The sequence below is a fragment of the Pygocentrus nattereri genome, chromosome 10 (genome assembly GCF_015220715.1).
Source record: "Pygocentrus nattereri isolate fPygNat1 chromosome 10, fPygNat1.pri, whole genome shotgun sequence".
NCBI classification, from domain to species: Eukaryota; Metazoa; Chordata; class Actinopteri; order Characiformes; family Serrasalmidae; genus Pygocentrus; species Pygocentrus nattereri.
Genome location: NC_051220.1, coordinates 14,246,411 through 14,257,713, shown reverse-complemented (window position 1 = coordinate 14,257,713; position 11,303 = coordinate 14,246,411). Strand labels below are relative to the sequence as shown.

Here is an 11,303-nt window from a genome sequence, read left to right as displayed (position 1 = left end):
AAACCAAAGGAAAATCTGAGGCGTGGCTCCACAAAACACCAAAGCGCATTCTTTGACACTGAGAAGCGATCATTTGTGTTGGAAAACAATTCGCCCTGAAATTAGGCCAAAAGAAAAACGTAGCTGCGAGAACAACCATATGACACCAGAGGAAAATTCCAAGCATGGCTCTGCAACACACCAACGTGTATTCTTTGACAGTGAGAAGCATTCAATTGCAGTGGAAAACAGTTCAAACATAAATATTGCAAACATAAAGACCTTGCTGCGAGAACGACCATACCAAACCAGAGCACCATTTCAGGTGAGGCTCCACAACACACCAACGTGCTTTCTTTAGCACTGAGAACAGTTTGACCTGAAATAATGCCAAAATAAAGTGAATGAAGTTATAAAACCAGAGGAAAAATCCTGGCGTGGCTCCGCAACACACCAATGTGCGTTGTTTGCTACTGAGAAGCGTTCGATTGTGGTAGAAAATAGTTCAACCTGAAATAAGACCAAAATAAAGATGTTGTCGTGAGAATGACTATATGAAACCAGAGGAAACTTCCAGGCGCTGCTCCGCAACAAATCAAAGCGTGTTCAACACTGAGAAGCGTTCGATTGCGGTGGAAAACAGTTTGATCTAAATAAAGACGTTGTTGTGAGAAAAGACCATATGACACCAGAGTAAAATTCCAGAATCGGCTCCTCAACAAAGCAACACGCATTCGACACTGAGAAGCGTTTGATTGTGGTCCAAAACAGTTCGACCTGAAATAACGCCAAAATAAAGACATTGCTGCAAGACTGACCATATGAAACCAGAGGAAAATTTCAGGCGCAGCTCCACAACATATCAACGCGCATTCTTTGGCACTGAGAAGCGTTCAATTGTGGTGGAAAACAGTTTGACCTGAAATAAGGCCAAAATAAAGAGAACAAGGCTATGAGACCAGAGAAATCTCGCTGGCATGGCGCCGTAACACAACAACATGTGTTGTTTGCCACTGAGAAGCGTTCATTGTGGTGGAAAATAGTTCATCGCATTGCCGTGAGAATGACCATATGAAACCAGAAAAAAAATTCAGGCGAGGCTACGAAACATCACCACGCGTTCTTTGATACTGAGAGGCATTTGATTGTGGTGGAAAACAGTTTGACCTGAAATAACAATAATAATGATAATAATAAATTTTATTTATAACGCACTTTACTTTTGAAACAAATCTCAAAGTGCTACAAAGTAAAATCACCAGTATAAAACAGCATAAAACCAGTCAAGTTAATTAAGAATCATAAGGTCTGCTAAAAAGAAATGTTTTTAATCCTTTTTTAAAACTCTGTCTGGTGCCCTCAAATGGTCAGGGAGGGCATTCCATAAACGAGGTGCAGCGGAGCAAAAAGCCCAATCACCCATGGTGCTGAACTTAATTCTGCTACTGCTACTTTTCAGCCAGTTTTTTTTTAAGAATATCAGACTTGATGCTTAGATTGTTAAATTTGACATAATTTTTCAATGCAGCATTGGCAGACTCAAGAATCAGCTCTGTATCATAAGCAAAGTCTGGAATTTCAAAATGTGATGGCCACTGTTGTGAACGCCCATGGGACTCTGGAGAAGACAGAACTACTGTGTCAGCAGATGAAGAAAAACATGAACTTGAAGAGGTATCTAATTGTGTGGAGACACTTTCTGATGGGACACTTTCAGTTAAAGTTATATTCAAAGGCTCAACAAGGACGACTTTGGCAGTGTCCTTGTCTTTAAGGTCTGCTGTTGTGGTTAAGGAAAAAAAAATCCCAAAATCAGCATCCTTGTAGTGTAAGGTGAAGTGTCCCTGAAGCTGAAATGTCTCTCTGATGATCATTTCCAGGTCTTGACATGAATCAGGTATCCCAGAAGGCAAGATTAGCTTTCGTATATCATGGTCCCCCAGAATTACACGCAGCTTTGCTGGTTCAGACCTCTTTTTCTTTTAGCAAAAGGGAGAAAAGAGAATTAAAAAAAAAGCAAACTACTATCAAAACAAAAATATCTTCAGCCACTCTGAATCAATGGAACAATACTGATTATCTAGAGTGGAAGGCAGATGGCACGAGTAAATGGTCTATAAACTGAGTAAATGTTCTAGAATAGCTTATCTTATTTCATTATACATGAGTTTGAGCTTATGTGTAAGGGGAAGCGAGGAGGCGGACGCACACGCTGAGATAAGCGAGATTTATTACGGGCAAATCCAGGGTCGTGGTCAGAACAGTCTAGGGTCAATGAGCCGACACGTACAGATTTAGGGTAGGACATGACAAGAACCAACACAAACAAAGACCAGGTACAAGGATACAATGATACAAAGACTGGCAAACACAGGGCTTAAATACACGGAACAATGAGGGACAGGTGAAAACAATCAGGGGCGGAGTTACAAAACCAAAACATGAGCACATGGACAGGACTGGGAGGGGCCAATCGTGACATTATGTTCATCTGAACTACTAAGCTACTACATTAGCCTTAATATGAGATCAAACAAAATGAGTGATCTTACCACTCACAATTATCTAACCAAGCAGCTCACGGGCAGATTTAGCAGGCCTCTTCATGTCGGTAAAACTAAAGTATTATTGAAAAGGTGTATTATTACCTAGCCATACACAAGGCTGTATCGTCATATATTGTGATTAAAAACTGTTAGCTGATGTTTCTACCAACTAGATAAATAACTCACCTGTTTAAACTAGAGATAGCTAGCGCTAGCTAACTTGCTGCTTGACTAGCATAAACTCTTAGCGGCAAAAACACAATAAAAATAGCAGGAACACAATGAACTTCGTTCAAAAGTGGTAGTCATTAGCAAAAAAACTGAAACGAGAGTTCGTTCATTTTACATGGAATTAACTTACCTGAGAAGAAGCTCTGAAGCTGAAAACGAGCTGAAATTAGCGCGAAAATGTGCACAAAGGATGTGATGTGCTTCTTCTTCTTGAGTTAATGTACTAGAGAGATTTGTATGAACTTGAATTTGACCAGGAGTTGAAACAACTCAAAAATATTATTTCGTTCAGTGTATTTATCTAAGTTCAGAGAAAAATTACATTTCTGAATTGAATATACTCATTTACATAAAGTAAAGCTGAAAAACCTCAATGTTTTAAGTAGAAGCAATAGAATTTTGTATGTATGGCTTGTTGACTCAAAGACTCATTTTTTTTCAGTGCACCATGAGTAGCATCACAAATAAATATAACATTAATTTACTTAGGACTACAAATACAATAAAATGAATTAAAAACAGATATTGTCACACTATATCCCTGCGTTGTGCACAAATTGTGCATACCTAGTAAAAATCTAATGACATATTCAAGTATACATAAACTTATAGGAAAGTCACCACATTCACTGTTTTTTTTATTAAGCTCAACGCTATTTTGTAGACCTCACAAAAAAGCAGTAACTTTTGACTAAATTATTAATTATACAGCTGTGCAGAATGCTGAGTTACAACCTAAGTTTACATTACCTTGAAATTTTTTTAGTTAATTTTAAGTAAAGGGCAAAATGTTATGCTGGGATTACATCCATCCATCCATCCATGCATTTTCTAAGCCGCTTCTCCGTCAGGGTCGCGGGGGGATGCTGGAGCCTATCACCGGGATTACATTAGGAATGTTATTTTATGTACTAATGTGGCTACTAGATGGACTTCCAGGGCGAAACAGAAAACATCTATTGGTAAACTAAGTAAGTAAACCTGTAAGTTTTACTTGACAGAAATAAATGTAGACAGTTGTGATATGTTTTGGAAACTGCTATGAAGAATACTGGTATGAATGTATATGATCAACCTGAAAATGTCATATCCTCTCAATAATATAAAAATATATAATACGATATAAGATATAATATAAACATCATTCAATTATTGGTCAAGATAATAGATTATTAGAGAGTTTATTACTGTGAGATGTACATTCTGAATTATTCAGAATTGCTAATGGCACTGTGTGACAAAGTTGCATCTGGGTCACAAGATAATAAATTATATTTATTATCCAAATAATATGCTGAAAATGAAATCTAGAGGGAATGTTTTCATTATTAGATGATACATTCACAGCTTCACAAAGATTCATAAAGAGATCTTTACTTAAAAAGTGGTATTACAAAGAAAGTTTGCTTACTTGAATGCACAAAAGTGCAAACTGGATGGTGCTGAAGAATGTTCTTTGCACAACTAAAGATGCTGCTGTCACTTTGCCATGCACCGGTCTATGCAGCTCTTCAGTGCCATCATAAAAATACCACTCATCGTCTTGATGAAGATGATGAAAGCAAATTAAATGAATCTTATTGCAGAGGTAGTATGTCATTGCTGCAGGCTGGTACCTTTGTAAATTGAAAAGGATATGTGAGCCAAAACCAAACAAAAAGAACTCACTTTATTTTAATTTTAATATAAAATAAAACTGACCCCTCTCCTAGGTCTGTTATTATGATGGCAATGACACTGGTTGAAGGTCAGATGGCAAAGGTCGTGATGTAGCTGTTGCCATGGACATAACCATTAAACATGGCAGACCATGAATGAAACATCTAGAATGTATTGTTCTCACACCCTTAAACTGCTCTTTCTTGTTGCTACAATAGATTAACAGATTTGTAAGGACATAGTAATTATTAATGTGATATAAATTACATACATATGGATGCAGTAAAAATATATTAGAGCTAATGTTAACATTAGAATTATCAGGGTAATTCATAACTGCTGCAATAGTGCAAAAAAATCTTACTTTTTCTGCCCACATACTGTTTGGGAATCTTCTGCCCAGGAATCAATTGAACACTGCAGTGCTGTGAAATCATTGCATCTATGGATAAAGAATATTAAATGTTAATCTGAGTAACATAGGAAATGTTTACACATTTTACACTATGGTTAAAAATTCCACATACTTTGTGTTCTAATTGTTACATTTTAGAAGAGCCTTTACTGTAGACAGGTATACAAAAAAAAAATTATTGAGAAATTATTTTAGTTTTTAGGAATTATTTATGTTTAAAAATGTTAAGCAATTACAGAATAAAATTCAGTATACTTACAAAACCTCAAGTAGATTTGACATTCTTCTCAGTGACAGCAATGGACAGCTCTGGGAAGAGCAGGTTATCTCCCAGTGTGTTGCCTGGAGGTAATCGAGACGGCATAATAGGAAGGCCTCTTCTGAACCAAAACAATCCCAATATTTCTTTACTTGAAATCTTGGAATGTTACTAAGCCACAAAATCTTCCCTTCTGTCCACTGCCTGATTGTGAAATGCCAATGCACTTTAAGATGTCAGTCAATCCACTGGTCTTCATTCTTTAGAGACTCTAGTTCAGTTGCAGTTTTTGACAGTGGATCAGTAAAGTACTTTGGCTTTTTCCTGGGCAATCTCTTTTGCCTTTTTTTACTTCTTGAATGAAAGGTTCTTTTTGGGAGGGATCTTCAGTCATATTGGTGTCCTTCCGACCTTTCATTTCTGATCTACTGATTTTCTTGTGACTCATTAGTGTCATCCCCCATACTCTACCCGCAACAAACTCAGACATTATCTGTCAGAAATCTCCAGGTTGGCAGTGTAGCTGGTTTCTTAGAGCAATTCATTTTGTTCTTTGGAACCAGTTTTCTGCTGGGGCATCTGTATCCCAAGTTTTGTGAAATTGTTTTAACATCACTCCTGACAAAAGGGGTATGGTGCCCATGTAACGTTCCAACAAATCCACCAGCTCAGGGCAGAAGTTTGAATTTTCAGTACATGGTCCATCATTGTCATCAGCTCCAAACTTCAGTCTCTCATGTGCATGCTAAAAACGCTGGCCAACACATCTGCAAAAGGTGAGCTTTTCTTTACCTCCAACTCAACTTGCTCATGTGATTCTCCATCAGAGCAAGTGTCCACCTCACTAGTACCCAACAAGTCTGTTGATTGGTTGTCTATGCTTTCTTCAGAGCTCAAACTGTTCTTGCAATCATTTGTCTCCTTTTTTGCCATGAAAACACATATACAATTCTTCTGAAAAGAATCTTCATTTGGGTCAGTGAGGCTGTATTTAACAGAAGACCAAAGGAGTATAGGAACAGAGCCTTTCTTTATCCAGATTGATTTCTTTAACTTAACCTTGGTAGTCTTGACAGACATGAGTTTCATCATGTGAGCAGAGCATAGATAGCCAGATAGCCAGATTCGCTTTTCAGCACAATTTAAATTACATTCATCATCAAACAATCATCAAACAAATGCAAAGTTTGTACTGAATTTGGAGTGGTTTTATTGAGAATGTCTGATAATGTAAAAGAAACCTTAGTCCAAAACTTACGCACAGTTAAACACTCCCAGTACATATGTAAAAATGTATCATATGTACCATCAGAACAGAAATTACAAAGAGGAGATGCAATAAGGCACATATGGTAGCGTCTGCAGGGAGTTAAATAGGATCTGTGGATAAAATTGTAATGAATAAGCAGATGGTTAGGATTCTTAGAGGCTGAAGTGATGTTATTCCATATAATAGGCAAATTGATTTGACCTTGGGCACTTTTTAGCTCTTTTTCCCATATGGTTTGTAGACCTAAAGTTTTATATACAGCACGTAGCACAATAACATAAACTTTGGATACCCAACCAAGAAACCTGGTATACTATAAAATGCGAGCAAGTCTTGGAATGTCCGAAGTCCCGAATCATTAAAGATGTCATCCAGAACATATATTCCCTTTTGTTGCCATTGAGGAAAGAAGAAAGGCTTATTGGCAGTTAGTAATTTATAGTTGCGAAAAACTGGGGAGCATTTGTGCCAGACAATTGTGGTTTTAGTTAGTTTTTCTATCACCCGCCATGTCACAAGTAAGTTACTAATTAGAGGACCATGTCTCAGTTTACATTGCTTTATAGGATTATTCGAGTAGATGAGATCTTGTAATCTATGTGGAGCAACCAGACTTTCCTCAAGAAACCGCCAAGATGTTTGAGTATCTGAATTGAGCCAAACTGACAATGGACAAATAACAAAGGAATAATAATATAATTTAAAATTAGGAAGAGAAAGTCCTCAGTCTGCTTTATTACGCTGAAGAGTAGCAAGTTTAATTCGAAGTTTCTTGCCTTTCCATATATAAGCTGAGATACAAGAGTGAAGTTTGTCCCAGAAACCTACAGGAGGAGGTAACGGAATTATAGAACTTATTACATTAACTCTAGGGAGAATATAAATTTTCAATCCTAGGTGAAACAACTCCAGTTCCTCATATCATCACAGATTTTATTAAATATCTGGTTAAAATTTTTCTTAACTGTTAATTGAAGGGATGAATGAATTTCAATCCCAAGGTACCTAAATTGATGTACTATATGGATAATTAAAGAAGTCAGATTTGTCTTCCTCATGGCATCATTCAAAGGAAGAAGTGCAGATTTTGTGTTATTGACCTTATACCCACAGTGACTGCAAAAAATATCCAGAGTGGATATGAGGAATGAGGAAGTGTTTCAGGTACATTATTAATTAAAAGCAGAATGTCATCAGCATATAAAGAAATGTAATGATGAGTATTATTAATGCTTATTGGTGAGTAAAGTGGGGAGAGCCGAATCAGGCAAGTCGATTTTTAATAAACCCTGTGTGATCATGGTGAACTAATTTAGTCATATATGTTCCAAGGTGTGTTGCAAGCACCTTGGCAAATAATTTGACATCTGATCCAATCAAAGAGAGGGGATGATAACTGCTGCAGGAGGTTGGGTCTTTTTGTGGTTTGAGAAGAAGAGTGATCATTGCCGTGTTCGCATCCCTCTGAGGCAGACCTAGTTGGGAAAAGAATGTTAAATAAATATACCATTAAATAAGTATACCATCCATACCAGGAGCTTTCCCTTTCTTCATTGCTTGTAGAGCTTTTTTGAGTTCATTTAATGTTTCTGGCATATCTGCTTTTTCTTTAGATAGGCATGGTAAATTTAGAGTCCTCAGGTAACTCATGTGATCATTATATTCCATTTGAGATTCAGATTGGTATAACTCTGTAACGGGGAGCGAGGAGGCAGACACACGTGCTAAGATAAGCAAAATTTATTATGGGCAAATCTAGGGTCATAGTCCAAACGTTCCAGGGTATAGAGCCAACACTGATAGATTGGGGAGCAGACATGACATAAACCAGAATCAAACAAACAAACAAACAAACAAACCAACAAAGACCAATACAAACAACACCAGTACAACCAACAGTTCAGACAGAACATCCAACACAAAGACCAACGAAAACAAAGGGCAAACATGCGGCTTATAAAACAGGGATAACAAGGGACAGACGGAAAACAGGTGGTGACAATCATGGGTGGAGTCACTAAACAAGGGGGCTGGACCAAAAGAAACGCACATGGAAAATCAAAACAAAAAGCACATGGAGTGGGAGGAGCCAATCGTGACAAACTTCACATAAAACTGCTGCAAAATAGAATTAATCTAGTCAAATCTGTAATCAAAAGACCCTGAGGTGATTTTATAACTGGAATATCAGAAAAAAATTTCACTATTATGTAATTTAAGGGCCAACAAATGGCTAGGGCGACTACTATGGAAGTAATAATATTGTCTAACTCATTAGAAATTCAGAATGCCTTCCAAGTATAGAATTAAGTTCCCTTTAACTAATTCAAGCTCAGCTGCAACAGTTTCATTAAAGGACATCTGTAGTGAATGAACAAGAGAAGCAACTTTGTTTTCTAGGACTGTAATTTCTTTTCGTTTGATTTTGTTTAGTTGTGAGGCGAAAAGAGTGGATTTCCATCTAATGTATCACTTTACTTCACAAAATTCGTAGATCTGTAACTGCGCCATAATTGATAGCCATAAAATCTTTACGGCTAGAGCTAAATTCAGCAATAAATTTTTCATTCTGCAGCAATGTAGTGTTAAACCGTCATCTGAGAGCACGTTGAGACAGGTTGTGTAAGATTAATTTAGAAATATTTTGATGGTGATCACGGAGTGATGAAAGAATGATTTCAGCTGAGTGAACCTATGATAATGAAGCTAATGATACGAGGATAACATCAATTCTAGAGAATGATTTGTGTCTCGCTGAATAACAAGTATATTCTCTTGAGGAGTAATTGAAGACAAAAGTCTAGAAGAGCTAGATCAGAGGCAAGCTTGTTCATTGCCAAAGAAGATCTAGATTGAGTATTATCTTGGCCACTTTTAGGATGGTCTAGTAAATTGTTAAAAGCTGTATTCAAGTGAGCACCTATAATCAAAGGACATTCAAATTTTAACAGATATTTTGTTAAAAAATCTGGATCAAAGGTAGAGGGAGCGTACACTGATACAAATGTGAATTTTTTATTAATGATATATGCTTCAAGATGTGCAATTCTTCCAGATGTGTCTGAGCCTGTATTAAGTATTGTTATATTCAACTTCCTACACAAAAGAATTAAAGTACCATTAGTTTTGCTCTTGGCAGCGGAAAATGCTGCCACATAAAAATACTTATTGGTCATTCTGGGCACGTCTTGTGATAAAAGATGAGACTCCTGAAGCTATTTAGTAAATATTTAGACCACAATTTAGTAAATGAAATCTGAAAATAGGAAATTACCAGTACATCAAAACAAATCATTTGTGTTGCAAAGACCATATAAGACTGGAAAACAAAGAGCATTAGGGTGCCATGTTCCCTTTTCCCCCGAACTGTAAAATAACTTGAACAATCCCCACTGAAGAGAGAGGGAGCATAAAGATACTCTCATTCTCTGCTTCATCCCCTTCCCATATCTGAACTGTGACACGTTCACCAGTGTGCATATAGCAACTACGATATCACACCACTCCCTCTATAACACCAAAGTTCCTAAGCAAAAGATCAGTCAACAAAGCAACATATAAAGATAGAAGGAACATCAGACCATTAATCATCCAAAATGAATAAGTGACTAAATAAATAAAATATCTGAATAAAAATACACAACAGAAATACAAAGATGTTAACCATGATAAATAAATGATTATAATCAGTATTCAAAGAATAGATTGATCAAATAAATAAATAAAAATAAATTTAAACCTAGTTACACCATAGTTAAGTTTACTTTAGATACCATAATTTCAACAAAATTTGACTTATGCATTCAGGAAAGTTTAATGTAAGCAAGCAATTATCACTGGATCTATGCTTCCACGGTGTTCTCATTTAACTTGGCTAAAGAGAAGAGCAGAGTCTCCGTGGAGAAGAGAAATGATGTACAGTACCTGACATGCTGACTTTTAGCAGAGCTGGTTATAGCAGAAAGCTCTCTGTCACGATTGGCCCCTCCCAGTCCTGTCCATGTGTTTGTGTTTTGGTTTAGCCCATGTACGTTTTGGTCCAGCCCCCTCATTCCATGACTCCACCCCTGATTGTTTCCACCTGTCCCTCATCAGCCCTGTTGTATTTAAACCCTGTGTTTGCCCCTTATGTTTGCTGGTCTTTGTTGGTTGTACTGGTATTGTTTGTATTGGTCTTGGTTTAGATGTTTGATTCTGGTTTATGTCATGTCTGCCCCCGATTTTTCCGTGTTGGCTCTATGATCCTGGACTGTTTGGACTATGACCCTGGATTTGCTCATAATAAACGTTGCTTAGCTCCACATATGCGTCCGCCTCCTTGCTCCCCGTTATAGAAAGACCAGCCACCAATGTACGCAGCAGGTTAGTGACACACTGGCATGTGGCTGTTCCGTTGGGATGAAACTCTGGCTGTTTCCACGCAGCCCGAGTTACCCACGTCCCAACGCCACCAAGCCAGTGAGAGCAAATCCCCTGGCGCTGAGGATACACTGGTGTCTCATTGGTCCTGGCAAGAAGGCGAAGGACTTTCCTGTCTTGTGTCCGGATGATGAGTGCTCAGGTAAGCGCCTTGGGTCTGCCTGTCTGAGCAACACTGCAGGGAAGAGTGACCTGCAGCACAGTACTTGGCTCATTCGCAAGCGCCACTGCGAGCTACCTATCGCTCAAGTGAGCCTTGGGAACAGCTGAGTGGGTCCCGTTTCTGTTTGTTCCTCCAGGTTGGAGCAGCTGTTCCCAGCCCGAGTTCCTGATCCCGTGGCCGCACCCCACGGCACTCCTGATCCCGTGGCCACACCCAGTGGCAAGCCTGATCCCGTGGCCACACCCTGCAGCAAGCCTGCATCTCCAGACCTGCTGCCAATCACCCCACCTCTGGACCCACTGCCAGTCACTGTGCCTCCAGACCCGCCACCAGTCTCTATGGAGGTCGTTGCAGGCTCGCCT

The 11,303-nt window shown here is 38.3% G+C and overlaps 1 long non-coding RNA gene across 1 annotated transcript; it reads right to left on the bottom strand.

The window, feature by feature from the left end:
* Positions 1-4,468: 4,468 nt before the first annotated feature.
* On the bottom strand, positions 4,469-7,994 carry LOC119264186. The gene is made up of 3 exons (XR_005130851.1): positions 5,090-7,994; positions 4,780-4,857; positions 4,469-4,529 (listed from the first exon to the last, which is right to left on the bottom strand). It is a non-coding gene; the product is annotated as an uncharacterized LOC119264186 (long non-coding RNA).
* Between the last annotated feature and the right edge of the window lie 3,309 nt (positions 7,995-11,303).